The 15,952-nt window shown below is 37.4% G+C and overlaps 1 protein-coding gene across 3 annotated transcripts in view; it reads right to left on the bottom strand.

The window, feature by feature from the left end:
• The window catches only part of CHST9 (carbohydrate sulfotransferase 9), a 292,759-nt gene that overhangs the window by 175,954 nt on the left and 100,853 nt on the right, over positions 1–15,952 (bottom strand).

Here is a 15,952-nt window from a genome sequence, read left to right as displayed (position 1 = left end):
AGGGTGGTGGGGGTTGTGAAGGTCGGAGGCCAGGAGGGCTGTAAATTTTGTAGTATTGTGTTCCATCTTAATGGGGTGCCTCTGGAAGGAGGAGAAGGCAGTCCCCAATGTGTACAATCCAGTTATATTTCCAGGGACGTCTAACAGGTATCCCCCAGAATCCTGAATACCTATGGGCTATATACAGTGACTTTTTTTTAAGCTCCGTTGTGACACTGCTAGATATTATGGGTAAAGAAAAATCAGGCCTGAGTATTCATAGGCAGGCTGATCTTAGTTCTTAACAAGCTCGTTGGAAACCCTGGGAAAGTGATAATAGATAGATAGAGAAAAGAGTAATTTCAAAGGTGAAGAAAAATGTTAAAAAATTCAGATCACACATTTGTAATACCTAAGCTTTACAGTGAAAAAATAATCAGCTTGTGAGCTCTGCCAACATTTTCCTGGAGCCAGCATCATGGGGCCCAGGTTGCTATCTCTGCTTCCAACAATATCCACCCATGCAGACGGCACCATGATTAATACACGCAGAGCGCTCTGTTCCGCACACATCAGAGCAGTGACATTTTTGCACTGGAAAGTACTATTTGAGCTACAAACAAAAATGGCAAGGCTAGCTTCAACTCAAGATAGTTCAAACTCCAGATTTTCTTCTAGGCATTCAAATGATGCCCCCATGGATGGCGGAACTATTCATTTAAAAAGAATCATGGTGGGTGCATTTTTCCATTTGAAAACATTTGACAGGATTCCATATGACAACATAAACATTGGAAAGAAACGCAGAGCGTAGAGGTTCCTTCTGGTGAGCTGCTCCTGCCTCTGGTGATGATATGCTCTTTTGTTCTCTGGCTACTCCCCAGAGACTTTCACTTAATCCCATATTCAAGAGGACACTGCTTGGGGTAAGGCTGGCACTTCTTGGTACAGGCTTCACCCTACAATGCACACACAATTTGAAATAGATTGCCAGCAGCCCAGGGCAGGAGAGGAAGAGGCCAGACCTGCTGGGCTATTTGTCATCTCAAACATTTCAAGCATCGCATGCCACCTCTTTAGCAGGGCACACAGGGATCTGTATCCCCTGGCAAGATGTTTAGTTTTGGTGCATGCAAATAAGGTCTGTAATGTATAAACTTGAGGGGACAGAAAGAACAGCCACCGCCTGAAGCTTTTCTTCCTGTGTGTAAGTGGCAGAAAACTCTTCCATAAACATCTTAATATTTCATCTTGAAGACTGGATAATGTCATGTAATGGAATTAAAATACATACATATTAAGGAAGTTTGCTGGCTAAAGAACAGCTCACAGCCAGCTACATTTAGTCGGACTTTGGTCTGCTTTCAGAGGAATGTAAGAGTCTTCAGGGTATTTTGTTTTTCTCCAATTCTGGAAAGCCAAGAATTTTAGACCTCATTTTTTTAAAATTCTGGAATCTTTTATAACCACTGTGTGCAAATACATAGATTTAAAAACACAAATGTAACAAGAAGGAAAGTTTGCTATCAAAACAAAACAAATGGCAGCCACTTTCTTTTGCTTTCTAGGGGAGGGGCAGAATGCCATCTCTAGGAAAAACAACAACAACAACAACAACAACAATTCTTCAGGAAAATTCCCTGATCCTTTAAAAATTTGTTTTGGTTATGAAAGTGACATTCCTGGTATAGTCTAGTTGGGAGAGTGGAGAAAAGGAAAGGTATAAAGAAATAAGAGGATTTATAGAGTCGTTCACTGCTTTTTTTTGTTTGTTTGTTTTTTGAGAGATAAGGTTTAATGACCCTGAAAATAGTTAAGGGAAAAATGATATAAAAAGAGAGGCCTCCCCTAGGTGAATATATAAATATGGTGGTCAGTTGAAACCCAAGGAAGGATCCAATCAACAAGAAATTCTCTTTTTAGGAAACAAAAAGAAAATACTTGGAACCATGATAACTACTTTCAATATTAAGTTATTTCCAATTCTGCATTATGTTGGGCTCCATTCTATCAATCTTCCAATTAACAAAAGTCGGTTTGGCGTTATAGTGCCATGTGAGGGTGGCAAAAGGTTACGGACCATCTTGGGGTTGATATACATCAGAGAGTGTCTTGTTCTAGGAGGTAAAACATGGAATAGGAACAAGAATGTGGCATAAGCAGAAAATGAAACAGGTGATATCCAGAAGAGCTTATTAGCCCGCAGTAAAGGTGGCACGTAGAGGGTACAGGACCTCATAGAGGGTGGGAAAACAGTCTACTTATTTGGGTCTTAAAAAATGGGTACCTTGTGAAGGGTGGGAGACTTTTGGATCTGGGCAAGTCAAAAGGAAAAGAACCTGCTGCAACACAGCTATTATTTGCATATTTTAAGTTTTAATTGCTAGGAGTTAACAAGGTAAAAAAGGGAGAGGGCCTGCATTTGGACCCTCTCTCTTCCACGTGTAGTAAAGTGACCTCGGCCAGTTGCTCTCCTCTCTGAACTTCCATCTTCTCATGTTCAAGGTGGAAGCAATAATACTAAACTGTTGGACTTATTATAAAAGTTAAAAGAAATGCTTACTAAATGATGAATATAAATTCACAACTCTTAAGTCACAGTAAAATAAAAATAGCTATGATTCCGTTTTTTAAATTTATTTTTTAGAGACAGGGTTTCTGTATGCTGCCCAGGTTGGCCTCATATTCCGGGCCTCAAGCGATCCCCTTGCCTTAGCCTCCCTCCCAAAAGTGTTGGGATTACAGGCATGAGCCACAGTACCCAGCCAATGTGATTGTTACACCTGTCAGGATGACACTAACCCCCAAAGGCTTGAATCATTCACATTTCCTACATTAATTATTTAATGAAGGGGCTTAACTAGTTGGTGATATTTTAGCATTTATAATTTGACGTAAACCTAGTTGCGTTTTTCATTAATTGTACTTCACTATATAACCTAAATTATTTTAACTTCTCACACATATTTATTTGGTTACTGAAAAGCTAGAGTAGATTCTAAAAAGATTTACTAAATAGGACTCATTAAACTTTTATAAATACCATGACTTTTAGGAGAGCACAAAGTTCAGTAAATTTATTTGTCTTACTAGTCATTATTTTAAATAAGGCCTTACATTTCTGTAGTGGTTTCTGTTTCATGTGTATGATCTCTTGATTACTCTGATCTTTTTTATTAGGATAGAATTATCTATATACCAAACATTAAATTCCAGTAGTAGGACCCAATTTTCTAATTACTTTATTGAAAGTAAAATGGTATGGTACCATTTATTATTGCACCACCCAATCAATATTTTCATAGTTAGACTAAAGTTTCAGATTCATATACTCACCTATGGGAATGTCACTAGCTGATAACTTGGCTGGTAAACTGCACTGACACTTTACCATAACAGACTTTTTTTTTAAAATCATTCAGTCCAATTTTGTTTAGAAGATTAAGCATCTCTTTGGAGAGCAAAACACCTAGATCAAAACTGACACCTCACTAAATTTACAGGGCGATGCTTTCTGGTCTGCTAGTTATGCTTTAATAATATTTTGTGGCAGTAACAACACACTGCTGTCTGGCATTTTCCTTCTCTTTAGAAAAATAAAAAGAAAGAAGAAAAAAGTAAAAAATAAATAATAAATAAAGGGCTTTCCTGTAATAGGGTCAAAAGATTCAACTACTAACTCAATTCTGTCAATGTTAATGGTGGGATAGTACCCAAGATGTTTCTTTTTCATTTATCTATTTTTATCAAGAAGTGGTTTGTTCTGAGGAAGATTTATAGTTCTGCTCTCATATCTTCACTTTTCTATAGGCCATATGTACTCTTGCTTACAGTAGGTTTTTAAAAAGGAGTAGTTACTGTGAGTTTTAGAATGTTAAACCTAATATATTCAGATTGACTGAATCTGATGGCCCTGATGATTCTAGGAGTGCCAGTCCAGTTTAGTTTATTAAGCCCCTCTGTCCCTCAATCAGTTTACTGCAGCCACACTAGGGCATGGTCTGGAGGAAGGGTACCAAAACTCAAAGCAGATATTTAAAATAATCTGTGGGAAAACAAAGAAGTTATAACTATTGCATATCATATTACTTTGGGAGCTGCTTTTGAATGATCCATTTTCCTCTCTCCCATAGAGTCCCCAAGACTATCATAAACATTCCCTTCCTCAGCTTTCACGGTCTGCTCCTCTGTCTTGCAACCCTAATCATGCCCCTAAAAGGGAAAATAAAGTGCTTACTTTATTTCCTTATATTGATAAGAACCTGTATATGTTACAGATACTCGAGTGGGAATTAGAGAAAATAAGAGGAATAAAGAGAGATAGAGAGAATTTTTTGATGAAATTCAATTCCAACCATTTACTTCTAGAAATGGTTCTTGGCCATTGAACAAAGTTATGCCAGTGACACTATATAAAACATTATTTTCTCTTATAAAAAGTGAAAAAATGTTTAATAACTCAATCTAAAGATATTCTGCTCTTTTTCAATTCATACATGGACACTGTATATGTAAATTAGTATCATTTATACAATGTTCCATCACCTCAAACCCTCTCTTATCATAACCTCAACATCCTTGCTCTCTTGCTTTTCTGCTTAACTTTCTGGCAAAATCACATCTGGGGATCAATTCAACTCTCCACCTTGTCATTTGACTGCTGAGTGAAGATGGATACTCAGCTGCACACATTTACAAATAAGATCCATACTGTCACAAATACACAACCAAAAATTCATAGTTTCCAGCCCTAAACAGGCATTTCATAGCTAATGCTGCTGCTTCTGCTGCTGCTTCTCCTCCTCCTTCTCTTCCTCTTCTTCCTCCTCCTCCTCTTCCTACTCTTCCTTCTTGTTAGAAGAAAACAGCTTTCTTGAAGCAGTGGCAGTGTTACAGCCCTGTGACTGCTCCTGTGGTGCCTGGCTACCCCATAGGAAGTGTGCTGAGAGTAGCAGCCTAATGGGCAGTTTTGCAGCCATATTTATACCCACTTTTAATAACATGCATAGCTTCTCTTTTCTCCATAGACTTCACCACCTACCTGCTCCATACTGTATGGAACAGATTCATACTGTCAGTTTAAACAGCACACCACCCTACTCCTTACATCACAGGTGAAAATAGACTCCCCTAAATGAGCTTCCCATTAAAAGTTCTGTCAACACATTTCGGTCACAGAATTCTTATCTCATTGTCTTTGTTGCAGTGGAAGAGATACCCCTTTCCTCTTCAAGGCTTCCCAGTTCCTGCAGCTCCCCAAATTATTTCCTTCTATTTTTTTCATTCTCCACTGGATCCTTTCCATGAGTATTTTAGAATACCACCTCCCTGCTGTATAATAACAAAACAAAGCAAATCCTCCCTCTAGCCTACATTTTCATTCCAGCTGCTGCCTTCCCTCATCCCATTCACAGCCAAGACTTGTGGAAAGTACCCATGTTCAGTGTGTCCCCATTGCTCATTTTCCATTCAGTCTTTAACTCACTGTAATTGTCTTCCGCGCCTACTACTCCAATGACTCTCTTCTTGTCTAGATCTTCAACAATATTCTTTTGGGTAAATCCAGTGAAATTATTTCAATCTTTGCCTTATTTTATCTCTGACATTTATGCCATCTCTGACATCTCTAATACTTATCACTGTTGTCTACTGTTTTCTTTTGCTTTCATGATACCACTTTCTTTTGGCTTTCCTCTTACTTCTTTGACAAGTCTTTCTGTATTCCTTCATGTCCTTATGTATTCCTTCATGTCCTTCTGTTGCTCATTCCTTAAATGTTGGATCCTTTATGGGACTTATCTAGTGCCTTTCTGGTTCTGCCTTAAATTATCTCCCAGGACAACGAACTCCACTCCAGTATCTTTAAATATCTTCTAAATGTCAATGACTCTCAAATCAATATCTCCAGCAAAATAGTTAGCTCCAATTATCTACTGAACATCTTCATATATATGTCTATAACACTAAAAATGCAATGTACTTCTACCGTGTTCACCATCTCAGTAAATGGTAAGAGTATCTCCCCAGTTGCCTAAGCCAGAAAGGTAGGAGTTATCATTGGTCTCAGTCTTCCACTGAGGGTCTCTGGGTAGTAAACTCTTAGCTTTGTTTGCCTGAAAATGTATTTACTTTTTCCTGAGTCTAAAATGATAGTTTAGCTAGGTATAGAATCCCAGATTGCACCTTTTTTTAAAATAACACTTTGAAGATATTAATTCATTGCCTTCTAACATCTATTGCTGCTACAGATTCATACTGTTAGTTTAAACAGCATTCTTTTCTCTCTGGGAGTGTTTAAGTCTTTGTCCTTGGCATTCGGCAGGTGTACTATGCTATTTCTAGGTGCTAAGTTCTTATTTTTATCATGTTTGGGACATGATGTTTTTATCCACTCAGAATCTTTAATTCTGTAAAATTCATAATAAGTATTACTTTGAGTATTTCCTTCTTTATTCTAACTTCGATTATAGACATGTTGGATTTGCTTGTTCTCTTTTAACTTAACTGAGATATCTATGTGTCTATCTGTAATTTCTTAGTTTCTCTCTGCTATTTCCTGAAATCTGCTTTTCAAATCAGTAATTTTGAAAACTATGATTGGTCCTCTGTCCATCTCATTTATTAAATTTTATCTTGATAGACACTTTTTATTTTAAAATTTTACTTGTTTTTTACTTATACCATATGTCCTTTTTTTCATACTGACCTTACATTTTCCTTAGGGTGTTTAGCTATTCATTTATTTCTTTTATTTCTTTGAACATTCAAGATGTACTTGAAGTCTTTTCATTTTCAGGTTCTTTGTTTCTAGTTCTTGGGGTAAAAACTAACATCTGTATTATGTGCATTGATCTCCCTTCAGATAATTCATATGATTATGTAAGTTTAAATCTTTGAATTATCCCCACTGAAAGATGGAGATAACTCTTTGTGTACATTACATATGTCCTTGGCTGTGGAAATTTTTCTAGAGTAATCTGCATTTGCTTCTGATGATATCTAGGTATTTCATCAATTTTGGACCATTTGTTATTTTAATTTACCAACATACTACTAGGGTAGTTGAATCTGTACTCTACATTCATTCACATGGTATGTAAGTCAGAGGTTCAAGTTTCTTTGGGATGCCTCATTTTATTCTTGTGGCCTTTGGCTTACTTGCTAGTGCTGCATCTCTGCAGCACTGCAGACAACCGCAGGTTTCTTCCAGGCCCCTTTCACAAATGTGGTCATGATTTCACACTGTCAAATGTATGAAGTCTGTGGCCTGGATTTTTCTACAAACGTAAGGTAAGAATGGTATCAGCTCCTCCTCACATATTTTTACTTTTAATTCCTTTTCTTTTCTAGGACATGGAGGTTTTCTATTGTTGTTTCATGGTGAACTTGAAAGCTTTTGTTGTATTTTGCCTGCCATTTTATGTGTTTGGATTTGGGGAAGACATTCCTTCACATCAGCTCAGGTTGCCAAATTGCCTGGAAATCCTTGCTTATGTTTCTTTAATTATTTTTCCCTTCCAGTAGATTTTAAGCTCTTACTATCAGGAGCAGCCAAAATGTAAAGTGGTGTTAGGGTTAAATAAGTAACTGTAGAATAGATAAAGAAATATTAATAAATTGGTTTATGGAATTGGTACTTTTATTTATTGCCAACTTTTGGACCACCAGTTTTCTTATCATCCTATAATAAAGGCTGTTTATGTTCTCTAATGTACCCTACAGTTCCTTAATATAATTTTGCAGTTATAAAAAGCAATGATCCCACCTGTGACATACTCTCTTATCTCCCTTTCTCTGGTTTGATAAGCCTGTGAGACAACTGCAAACATTTCTAAGAATTTCTTTTACAAGTCCTCGACATGTATAAGTGAGAAAATATATGACTTTAAAAAATCAGAATGATAGAAAATTTTTCCAAAAAGCCAATCTTCTTCCTATACTCATATTAAATACAAAATCAACACTCCTTCTTCACAAGCATGAAGTCTTGATGGATTGCAGATGCCAACCATTATATAGATAGCATGATAAATCTGCTATAAGCTACTGAACATACTCTGCAACATCTATTGAAACATAGGGGCTATATGCACTATAACTCCAGTTTCCAAATTCCTACCATATTAATTCATTGCAATTTTTTTTAATAGACCTGTCTTCTATTGCTACAAAATGAATATTAAACAGATATGTGAAAACCAATTTGGGGACTACCTAAATTGAATTGAGCACCACCAGACACAAATTACAGCAAAAGGATACTGTTCTAATTTGAATATTAGTAAACCAAGCAGCAGGGTACTAGTTTGCATTTGAGCCAGAAAGAGGTTCAGAATGAACTGTTTTAAGAACATGAGTTAAATAATGCAGGAGAACATGGGTTACCATTTTAGCAACAGTGCCTTGAACATGTTAAATGATTTAAAAAGCAATAATTTCATAGGAAGATAATTGGTGTTTAAATCACCCTCTATGCCACTGTTTGGCACATAAAAAGTTAATTTCAGAAAAGATTAGGATAATGTCCATTCAAGAATAAATCAGATAATGATGGTTGTCTTAAATTATATTTAGAACTCTCTTGTAGCTACTATCTGCTCTAAGTTTGACAATTAACAATGATACTAGTAAATTTATTTTTCAGAGGCATCTAATATAATGCACTGGGCTTGGATCAGCTTCAGGGGCTCCATACTTAATGCTCTTTATAAAATTCTTAATAACACTTGAACTAGAGGCCCTATATTTTTATTTTATACTAAGCCCTGCAAATTAAACATAATATAATTGGCTGACTGGGCCAAATATAATAAGGCTTATCTCTATATCTGTTCAATAGGAAGCATAACTTTGATCATGTTTCCACTCTGAAGTGGCTCTCCATTGCCTACCCATGTCAGGTAGTAGAAAATGTCAAACCTTTTAGCCTGCCATTTAATATCTTCCATGAAAGGGTTCCAATCTATGTTTCTATATTTACATGATTTCACTCATGCATTTATTTAATGAAGATGTGTTTATTGAGACCCACCATATGTCAGGTACTCTGCTAGGTCCCCCACTAACTGGGAACAAAAGAGGTTTGACTTTGTGCTATGTCACCCCCGTGTTAGAGGTAAACTATAGGACTTGCCATTTCCCAAACACCCCTTGCTTTTTGTTGTCCTTGCTTTTGCCAGTTATGCAGGTCCACTGCTGGTTTGTTCTCAGGTTTATTCACACCCTTATCCTACTTTGCTCTATGTTAGCAGAAGCTAAATTTTCCAAGTTTGCTTGTGCTCTTTGGTAGGTTTGGTCAGTGCTGGGTATTGATGAATCTTTGGAGGATAAAAGGAGGGGGCTGGCCAGAATCTCTTCTGTTGCTGACCCCGCAGTACCCCACAGGGTCCTGTGGCCTCTCCATGGACCTAGTTCCCATGAGTCTGCCTCTCCCTTTGCGGCTCCAGCTCCCTATGGCCAGCCTCTGCCAACTGGCACTAGTTTCTGGGCTCTGAGAAAGATTTACTTCCACTGTCCTTGCACCCCTGGTGGCCTCTTGGTCTTGCTTTTCTTGGGGCACCTCGCCATCCACTGTTAGGCTCCTCTGCTCTCTAGCACGTTTGTAACCAGAGGAGTTTCTCTTGTCTGGATCCTGTTCTTCTGAAATAGTCCTCCTCTTTGTCTAGCCTTCCATCATTGATACACATCAGTATTTCATTCACTCTTCAGGGCACAAGTTTAATCCACCTTGTTATAAAGGTTTCCCTGGCTTCTTCACCAGCCCTGAACTATAAAACTGGAAATTATCTAGACTTAATATTTGAAATTCCCCAACAGTTTGCTTATAGTTCTCTTGTGATATTTAAAATGTTCTAACTCATTAGATAATGACTTATGTAGATACATCTGCTGTCCTTGAGGACAGGGACACACTCTAGCATAAATGAGCAATCACACTTATAATGTGAGATTTATCCTAAGAGAAAATATTTCACTCAAAGAAGGTACTCAATAAATATATTGTTGCATTCCTCTTAGTGGTAAATATTAGACATTTTTTTCTCGATTTAAAAACTTTATTGTTTCTTTTGGAGAAATCACGAAAATAGCTGTATTATCCTCATAAATACAGTGTTGAGAAATTAGCTGCCAGGACAAAATGGACTGTGCATTATTCATATAAAAGTGACATTATTGCTAGAGGACATGCAAATAATGAGCAGTCATTAATGTAATAACAAAGGTCCTGGGAGGTCCTTATTTTGATGATTCCAAGACTCCATCAATTATAGACATCTTCACAATGACTTAGTATAAATAGTCTCTCATCTTCCCCTTTTTCTTGCTGGTATATACCTACACGTGATATATTTTATTACCAATTGGCCTTCTACATATTTGCAGTCCTTTCTATTTGACGGTGATGCTGTCCCTGCTTACCATTATGTATAAGTGTGGCTGTTAGGATGAATGTTGATTCAACAGCTTTTTCCATATGGCCCAGTGTGAAGATTGTTCTTTGATTGGACCACAGCTGGGCTTTTGAGAGGCTGTGACTGTTTGTAGCTCTAGATCTTAAACTAGTAGTGAGCTTGTGAAGTCTCTGGTCCCAGAAAAGTTCTTCCTTGGTGGATTTCAATTCACCAGCCTCATTTCCTTGTGTCTGCCACTTCCTAGCAGTCTGCAGTAAAGCTTTGTTGTTTGAAACCAGGATGTAGAATACCCTTAAAGCCTTCCTTCTGGCATAATTGTTGGCATTTCCCTCACTTCAGGATGCTGCGCAACCAGGGTTGTCAACAGTTTCATGATTTGTTAGTTCCAGTGGACTCATGGTGAACATTGAAGACAGACCATCTAGTTGCCAAAAGGCTTTTTCTTAGCAACTTCTTGGCAATATTTACACTGCTGATGAAATGCTTTAAGTTAATAGGGGACATAGGATGTGCCAGAGGTCGAAGTTGCAGGCTTGTGTGTCTGCATGTGTGACCTGTAACTAAATTGACACTCTGCCTTACACACAGACCAGTTCTCCTTGGCCGGATGAGCAGCCTCACTTGGACCCAAACCTGATGAGATCCAGAAAACCAGGTCAGATCATCCTGACAGATAGCTTCTTTCCTACCAGATACAAAAGGCTTTGTTGCTCCAATCCAAGCCTTGGCGGAAGACTTTGGTCCAGTTTATGGCTTTAAAGTAACTGGTGGAACTAATGGAAGCATAGAAGTATGCCTTATTAAGACTTATTGGTCCAGCAGGGGCTTCTCTTTCTGTTTGAGAAGTACAATCCAAATCTGGGTAGATCCTTGCAACTGAAAGCATGGGGGACAAGCCGCAGCATGATCACCAGGAACTCATGAGTTATGAAGAGTCTCAGGTTACATTTCAGGATCTACCAAATCAGAATCTGGACTTCAGCAAGACTTAAGTAGTTTGTTTGCACACTGAAATTTGAGGAGCATTGGCCTAAATCACCAAGTGACTAGAGCAGAATCAGCACCGGGGCATCCTGTAATTGGCAAGGGGAATTTTGTACTTGTAGATGAATATGTAGCTGGATGAAAAAGCTGGAATTCACACTGATCTGCCTCACAATGCTCTGAGAACTCCAACCACTGTGACATGCAAGGCCACAGTGGCTTGGAAGAGCAGAGCATATGCTCTGGAGGGGCATTGCTATAACTGCTTAACAGGACGTAGTTATCCCATTGGAGTTTTGGCCTGGCTGAGGGATTTTCCAGGATCTCCTAAGGAGACAACTCAGGAGAAGAATGATGCCACCGCTGGGATAACAAGTTAAGCTAGTGCATTGGTAGTGCCCAGCTGATGGGTGGAGCAGGTACTGGGTCAAAGCAGGAAAGTGAAACCCTTACACTGAGTAGCCCAGACTGTAAAACACTATGTGACACACTGAGGTGACATCAGCAGCAAGTATGTAGTCAGGAACGGGTAAACCTGCAGTGTGACCAAAGAGAAGATGGTATAGTCTAGACAGGAAAGTTTCTAGGGGTAATGGAGAGGGGTCATCCAGGGGCTGATGCTGAGAGGCTGCTACAGGAAGGAGAGTCAAGGTCACCATTCCATGAGATTGTCATATTCAGTCGCCATTCATGCTGCACTCTCTGTGGTTGCCCCACTCCCCAGCAACTCCCTGCAAGAAGCTATTTGTGGCTTCCGACATTCACTACTTCTTTAAACAGTGCTTTGCTTACTTTTTGTGACTATTTTTATATATATATATAGTGAGTATATATAGTCACACATATATATATGTATAATATAAAGTAGCAGCATTACATTTTCTATCTCTTTGGGTTCACATTTATTATTTCATCTTTTCTTATTTTTTTGTAATCTTAGTTGCACCCTACAACTCTATGAGGAGGTGCAGGCATCATTCATCTTTGGTAAGTAGCAACAAAGCTATAACTGAGACACAGAACCAGTTGTCTCACCTAAAGTAGTGTATATTTGGCAACAAAAGAACAGAACAAAGATATTCATATTTTATCCTAGCACGTTTGAATATGACAACTAGCTGTTTATCATGCACTTCAAATGTGTGAAACTTTATGAGACTAACATCCTTAAGTTATAAAGCATGGAAGCAACTTTCTCCCAAGGGATATGTTATTTTCAGAACTGTGATTTATTTTGCCCAGCTTAGCATGAAGGATTTCTCATCAAATTCATTTTCTTTTCTTCTTTATTATTTACCCCAAATATCTGAATCCACATGAATACCATCTGTGGAGTAACTGACATAGTCTTTAATGGCTGGTATGAGTTTTCAAACAAAAACAAAACTATAAAAATGTTTCAAGTTAATGAGAGGGCCTTTAAAATTATTAGCATTTAAAAAATAGCCCGGGGGTAAAAGGTTGTGTGTTTATAGAGTTAAATAAAATGGAATCTACTAATGTTATCCTTCCTCTGTCTGTCAAATTGTGACTTTCTCTAGGAGATGAGGAGGACAAAAGGTTCCCATCCTCCTGACCACCTGTCTTCCCCCACTCCAAGTCCTGGCATTGACATAAAGCCATTAGCCTGTCTAGGGTTGGGGGGGTTTGATGTTGATATTCTATTTATATGAAACACATGATATTTCCTAGCTTTGCAAAATTAACAAAGCTTATACTTTATTTTCTAACATGTTGCTAAGGTTAGGAGAGTACATCAATATGTTAGATTTATATATATAATCTTAATAAAAATAATATTGACTTATGTATAATTATAAAATGTACATTATAATTATATAAATACATGATAGTTTATGTATATCTATATATCTAATATATGAATTTTATATTTCATATATTGAAAGAACAATAACATATAAGATTTAACATCTATAGTATAGTCATCAAATAGGAAAAATGTAACACTTTAAAGAAAATGTTTTTCCACTACGTTTTTCTTCTTTTTAATGTGTAAAAGCTAGGAAGTAGAGACTGTAGATCACTGATAAAGAAAAATGAAATGCTCCTAAATTGGTGCGGCCATTGCCTCTTTGACTAGCATATATTGCAGCTCTTATGAGAGGGTTCTGTGGGTTGCTTTTTTTTTTTTTTTTTTTTTTGGCTGACACATTTCATTAGCTGCAAGGAGCTCCAGTGGTGGGTTGATATTTGTCACGCTCAGTTTAGAAACTTGTCCAACCAGATAGCAAACATACTAAATTTCCATTGCTTAGGAAAGCAAAGTACTCAAGATAAACACACACACACAAAGAGGGAGACAGAGAAGAAAAAAGAAAACCTTATTTTCAGGAAGATACCAAAGAAGGAAAAATAAAACAAATTCTAGGCTGCCAACTGATCTTATCATCCATTCTTCCTTAGGTTCTGATTCAGTGTTGAGAAAATACATTCTGACTCCAAGTAGCCTGACATTCTTACAAATTTAACTTTATCCACTTGTAGGTGTAATTCATGTGAACATAGTTTATTGGATCATAATAACACATAATATTAGACTGTACCAGAAATGCTGTTTTTAACAAAATTTAAAAATCTCATTTGCCAGCATCAATTATCTACAATAAAATATCTCTTCCACCCACATACTCCCACATGTGCAAAACTTCTTATGTCTCCTATTAGACGTGGAAAACATTCACTCTTCTCATATGTACTGTGTAAGAATGACTAAAATTGATTACACAACCCCTAAACATTAAAAAAAAAGTCTGCCAGATTTAGGGATATTTTAATGGCACCTAAAAGACTGTCATGAATGCCAGGATCCATGGAGCAAATTATTAAACTCTAGGAGCTCAAACCATTTTAACACCTGTGTGATGCCCATGGCCCCTTGATCCAGGTTGTGATAAAGATGTGAAGTGCACAGAGCTGAAACCGGAGTAGCCATTGGAGGCTGTCCTGCCGTGGTAAAATAATTAACCGTGTCATTACCATTGTTATCACATCCTCCCCTTCAAAGCACATGGTATCCAGGTGATAAATTACTGAATCTGACATTTCTCAACATTCATAAAGTACTTTGATAAAAAGAACTTGGTTTCCTTATCTAAATGTGCAATTTCAAGACAATAGGCTCTCTGAAGAGGATTAAATTCCTGAGAGTTTAGTTAAATGAGACATAATTAGAAATTTTAGGCTCTTTCTGATATGGGACAATTCCAGAAGCAGTAGGAGTAACTCTATCCTGTTTAATTTAATTTAAAGGACTGACTTGTTATTAATGAATGTGTGTGTATGTGTGTGTGTAGTATTGGTCTATTTTAGTAGGCTCAGTTTTTTTCTAGGTCACTAAGCTTCCACTTAAAACTTATTTTCAAAGGAGAAACTCTTTAGAATTCTTGGAACATTTTGGTGCCTGACCAATAAGCAAATCCAGGTATCGGTGTGGGCCAGTGTGGCAAGTGAGAGCCAAAGGAGCTCAGAATGAACTTCCACAGTCCCTAAGCCTGTACTTCTCGACCAACTCCTATTGAGAGCAGCTAGGCTTTCATTAGTGTATACCCAAATAAGTCCAGAACAGACCATTATATCCACAGCTTACACGAGGGACTCCTGGTTTTCCTCTGCATAACCTTGAGGTCTTGCAACTTACATTCTATTCAGCATATGAATCCTCTGTGTAAGCTTTGAATCCTATGCATCTCTCCTCATCTACGATCAAGCCAATAAAGTGTTTGACAGAAAGCTTAGGACAGAGGTTGTTCCATATTTTCTGCACATGATGGGAAAAGGAGACAGACGAATGCTACATGCCCAGTGAGGGGAAAGGAGCTGAACAGGGAGAATAATCAATCATTAAACCACACATTTAGCTCTTTAGAGAGGTGATCTGTCAAATGGATTCAAGTGGCTTTAATACATAGCATAACTGCAAAATTGATCAGGGAGTTCTCACTCTACTAGAAAAGACAGTCCATCTATGTTTTATACTGTGTTCTTATAAGGTGCATAAAATTCTGAATTTATAGCTTCACATGGTTCATTTAACCCAGCAAGCTAGAGTTTATTGACTCTGTGTGGAAACTTTGGAAGCATTTTTGTTATAGCCATTGGTGGTGCTAGTGGGTTTTTCCTTTTCTTTACTAATGTTTAGAGTCAATCACATTGATAGAAGAAAACAATTATAATTTTAATTAGAACATAAATTAAAATCAAGGAAAATTCCAAATGGCTAAAATTTTAGTTTGAATACTCTTCAAATTCCCTTGGAATGCTTTAAGCTAGTGACTAAATGTTTATACTTTAATATACTTGCATATATTTTATTCTATAGTTTTTCTTTTCTGTATGTTCACTTAATGTCCCCCAAAATGGTAGAAATGCATTGGTGAGAAAGAAGAATGCCCTTTATATCTGAATCTTCCATAGCACTCAGTGCAGTGCTTAATAAAACCTTGTTAAATTAGAGTCTTGAAAGAAAGATTCTGTTTCCTAATAGAGAAGTATTGTGGGAGAGGGAGCCTCTGTCTGGATGTGTTTTTGCAACTAAGAGATCAACTTCTTTCAGGAAT

Source organism: Macaca mulatta, chromosome 18, assembly GCF_049350105.2.
Source record: "Macaca mulatta isolate MMU2019108-1 chromosome 18, T2T-MMU8v2.0, whole genome shotgun sequence".
NCBI classification, from domain to species: domain Eukaryota; kingdom Metazoa; phylum Chordata; class Mammalia; order Primates; family Cercopithecidae; genus Macaca; species Macaca mulatta.
Note: the sequence above shows the minus strand (reverse complement) of the source record. Positions and strands in the feature narration are given on the sequence as shown.